Raw genomic sequence first — 5,296 nt, 5'->3', positions numbered from 1 at the left:
CAGAAATCAATACAATCAGTTCAGTCCTGCCCTCTAGGAATCAGTTCTGCCCCCAGATACACAGGGTTGTCTTGCTACATACATTGTAAAATTGGTTACTACTCATGCATTTTCATTTGTAATTAGGCAATAGCTAATTTTCAACATATCCTGCAATATGATCTGTACATGGGGCTAGAATCAAGCTCTTAAAATGGTCAAATACAAATGTGTCCAAGCCTGGGGGATTGTAACCATGATGCAACACTGTGTACCTTCAAAGAAGCACCAATAAGGTGTTCCTAGATCTCTCTGATCCTTATAAATAATGTGAATTTGAAAATGGAAATGCATTTTGTTCAGATCAGTGCACAACATAGCAAAGTCATTCTAAAGGACGTATCCCATCAATACAAGGAGATACGCATATGTCACTGAGCTGTTGAGTTGTATTCCATCCAATACGTTTTTGCAATGTCACAGTTAAGCTTCATGTTCATGGAACTGTGATGCTTGGAATATAGAAGAGCCAGGGGCCTCATTTTTCTTTCAGATAGCATAATGGGAGTGGTGATGGCAAAGTAATTATGCATCTTGGTTGCTGTGTAGCTATCATTAGTATTAGTAACCGAGATACAATATGTAAAGCTACTGAGATATTTAACGGCATGGATGTTAGTGACAATAAAGTAGCAATAAAGTTGCATCCAGTTTGTTCACACACACAGTTATTATTCAGTGTGTGTCACTGTAGCTTAGCTCAGCATTTTCATTACAATTCCTATTTTCAGGATGTTACAACTTGGTCATAATAATTTGTTTTGGTCTCAAAGTGGACACAAAAAATCTCAATTTCAATGTGAATGTGTGTGTATTTGTAAAAATATTTAAAAATTAATTCACACTATTGTGAAAAACTTTCTATTTAGAACTTTGTACCTGTATATATTTTTACTGTAAAATTACCTACAGTTTATACCATACTAAGACTAGATAATGCCTTGGGAGTCAGTTGGCAAGGTTATTTAGTTGAGAAATGTGAACCTTTGCCTTTAAGGATCTATGCAGAAATAGAGCACCCCAGGAGGATCACTAGGAAAGAACTGTGACTCAGACTTTTTACTACAAAGGTGGGACAGTAAATTATGACACCTCTTTTTGAGGTGCAGCTTTCAGCTCCCCCACTTCTGGCCAGCTCTGGCAGCTGTGGGGGACAACTCTGTCCATTCCTCATCCAATTGCTTGTGGCAACAATACTTGATGCACAGCATTTGCTTCCCCTTCTGTACCCCATCTACAATCTGACTAGCTCAAACGTGACCAGGCAGGGATTTTAGTGGGATGGAGTGAAAGGGGGTGTCACTCCTAGATATCATTCTAAACTTAGTCAGAATCTAACCTCTTGGGGACAGAAGGTTCTAGGCATGATCCCGACAGGATGATGTAAGTTGCCACAAGGAGGATTTGGGGGGCTTTAGTCTTGTTTTGCTTTACTTTATATCACTGTAATACAGAAACATTTTCAACTGGGATTGAGAATAAAGTTGAGTAACCAGCGTGGATGTAGGGAGGGTTATTTTTATTAAATGCAAGTTATTTCCTTTAGAAATGTGATTTACAATGTAAAGTAGCTCCAACTGTTTAAAACAAAAGCAGTTATCAAAAAGTGCATGTGTACAAAGAACTGAAAGGTCTGCAGAAGCACATCCTGGTGTCTGAGCAATATCACCATTAAACAATTTTGGTCTAATTCCTTCAATTATAGAATAAGGTTTCAATTATACCTAATGGGTTAGTTTTCTGCCACCAGCCTTTTCAATAAGGTGAGTATCATCCAAGGCATTGTCACATCTCAAAGGAGTAATTAATCATGTTGCTGGTTCAAAAAGGGAAAACATATGTGATTATACATGCGTGTTTTGCTCTTCCACTAGTAGCTGGTTTCTTCATTAGAGCAACATGAACTAACCTCAGCTAAGCATTCTTTCTATGCCAGAGACACAGCATCACCTCCAGCTTACATCTGGGGTAATTTTAATACAATGTTATAAAATATGGTGGAATGACATTTAAACCAGAAAGGCCTGCTTTAGATGTAATTGTAGAACTGACTGTTTTGGAAATGGCTCTGTATATATTTAATGAAAACATGGTGAAAGAAGCTGCTGTTCTTGCTGCAACTCAAGTCAATCCAAAAATGGACAATTATCTTGGGGTACACGGTAGATCATGAATAACAGACAAAGGTTCAAATTTGTTTCTGATGAAGGCCTTGGGCAACTCAGACAAATTCCTAAACCACCTTTCAAAACCAAACCTATTAGGTTGGTTGGCAGTACAGTGATTTTGTAAGCAGATGAAATAAAGATCCTTTGAGCAGCACATTAAGATTTCAATTGGTATAAAAGTGAATCATCCCAATAAACAAAAGATACATGCAGTTTTAGGGGAACTTATACCAAATTCTATTTGGGATATAATTTTTGCTACTGAAAAAACAAATAAAAATGTTCCTTTCTTGAATGAACAAGGAGTTCCTGGGGATTTCCAGGTGCAAGGAGTTTGCAGAGTTGTAGAATGTCCAGTATAGGTGTGAATATATGTGTTACCATACGGAAACAAAATACTGATCCATCTTGTGTAATACCCTGTCTTTAGCAGCAGCCAATACCTGATGCATCAAAGGGAGCTTAAAGTTCTACATCACCGATGGGAACAAAACCCTACAAGGACCAGTCTTTGTTCAAGCAAAATATTCCATCAATGGGAGTTTTGTTAATGAATTCAAGTGGGGAAGGACTGAGTCTTAAATTTGCACAGGATGGACTTCCACCTGTGGTTCCATTCTGGTGTTGTTGGGTGAAGTAAGGAAAGGACTGGGGTGGAAATGAAGTGTGAAGAGGGATAGTAGGTGAACAGAACAACTGATGAGACAAGGGGAGGGTAGAATGCATAGCTTGGGGGCAATGGAATGTGATAGTTAAAGTAAGAATCTAGAACAAATGATATTAAATGCATCTTCAATTAACTGTACCAGCACTTTTTTGCCCACAAATGGTTGTGGGCAGAAAATCTGGAGGTTGGACTCAGGCCCCCTTTAAAAAAAGTTTGTCCTAGACAGTTTGAAGTATCCACATGACAACTATTTTTAATTAGTACAAAATGTTCAAAATAGCTATTGAACCAGGAACATTTAACACAACAAGAGGCCTTAGCATGCATTTATCAGACACACCAGACACTAATGTACTTCTCTTACCCTATTACCTTACTAATGACAACAAATATGGCCTTCTGCAGCTGATTACGTTTGGTGTCTTCATTGAACAGGTTAGCATACTCCCCTATTTTGAAGCTGATTAGCACATGCAAGGATGAGTCAGAACATGAAATTCTCAGCAGTTTTCCAAATTCCTGGTGCTTTGCCAGAAGAGCCAACAGGCCATTGATTCTTCCTGAGGACTCCCCTGACAGTTCCAACCCTGAGGAAAAGACAGGAAAGGCTGGGCAACAAGCCGATACTGCACGCCTGGAAAAAACAAAACCCAACACCCTATGCCTAGTTATGCAGAAATTATTCAGACCTTAGATACTGTTTCTGCCCACGAAATTCACAGTAACCCAATGTGAGAAAAGGTATAGCCTACACGTAGAAGGCCAGATCCTAAACTGATGTAACACCTTGTAGCTCTATAGAGTTATGCCAATTTATATAAGCTGAGAATACAGCCCCAAATGTTATACTCGCAGATTTAAGTATAGATCTACTGTGTATGTATATATGCTACAGTACATTATTTGAACCAAAACCAATCAAGTTACTATAACCCACTAAATAATGCCTTTGACACTGTAGTTTATGAGACAGTAGTACAAATGATATATAGTCAGCAGTTGTCATCTTAATCGCTTCAGTGCTGAATGATGTACCAAGTATGTGTGTGAAATGTACCCTACTAATGCAGCTGGATGTATACGCTACCGTATCTTTTGATATCCCATCCACATGAATGAACAATCTATTCTAAGTTGCTGCTGTTGCTAGATCACATGCACATCCTCACAGCATCAAAAGGGTTAACGGTGTATTTGCATGCACACAACTCAGACGCTTCAAAATACTCAAAAAGAAAAGGAGTACTTGTGGCACCTTAGAGACTAACCAATTTATTCGAGCATAAGCTTTCATGAGCTACAGCTCACTTCATGTAGCTCACAAAAGCTTATGCTCGAATAAATTGGTTAGTCTCTAAGGTGCCACAAGTCCTCCTTTTCTTTTTGCGAATACAGACTAATACGGCTGTTACTCTGAAACTTCAAAATACTGTTTCACATCTCTCCACAGAAACAGCAGCAAGAACAAAAAATCAATAATTATTTTAAAACCCTGCGCTGATGGAAAAACAACACTTCCAGCTTTGCATAATATATTGTTTGATTGGCTACTGCTTAAGAACAAAGAGTTTCCCTGGCTGCAGTTGCTGTGTAACTGCATTCTCCAGTTTAGCACTTGTGCTTGTTCCCCCTTTAACTCGTTGACTTCTACATCTTAGATGTCCAAGCTCCACACTTGTCAAAGTAAGATTCAGAACAGTATTCTGTGAATCCCTGCATAGGGAAGCATTCCTTGTGCATCTCAGAGTACAGAAGGGAATTATAAGAGGTAAAAATAAAACATGAATACATAGTCATGAGATTAACGTTTGGGTTTTGTTTGTGACAGTATTGGTGTGGAAGGTGGTTCACAAAATTCTCTTTAAGTGGTAAATAACTGATGAGAAAAGCATTTTCTTGCAATCATGACACTGAACACCTCACTTAAAGGCCTGAGAAACTGGGGGGTGAGCAGGTACACCCATGAGACGCTTAGTGCTTTTCAGGATTGGAGCCTAAATTGACCAGCTGGTTAAACTGAAGGTCTTCCTGGGGCTCTTAAACTAGCCAGTCATTCTCTATCAGGAAATGCCTGAGCCAAAGGTAATTAGTACTATTGTAAACCACCAGAGAGTTGAAATATGGAAATGCAAAGAAAAATAATTACCTTTCTATATGCTGAAAAGTTATAAATTGTAACTGCACAATGCCATGGATACTGTGACTCATTTGCAGCACTGTTCTTCCCCTAGCAGTTAAAGACTAGGAGAGAGAGCAACCAGCAGGAGAGCAGGAATTCCAGTTCCATGTGCCATTCGATTTACAAGGCATGGTTCTTTACTCACACTGAATAGCAACTCTGAGTTAGGAAAGGATCCATGTTCAGTGTGTTAAGGTTAAGCATGTGCTTAAATGCAGTCCTGAATATGGATGGATTAAAGTA

The sequence above is a fragment of the Lepidochelys kempii genome, chromosome 2 (assembly GCF_965140285.1).
Source record: "Lepidochelys kempii isolate rLepKem1 chromosome 2, rLepKem1.hap1, whole genome shotgun sequence".
Classification (NCBI taxonomy): Eukaryota; Metazoa; Chordata; order Testudines; family Cheloniidae; genus Lepidochelys; species Lepidochelys kempii.
The sequence above is the reverse complement of the archived record's forward strand: the minus strand, read 5'-3'. Positions refer to the sequence as shown.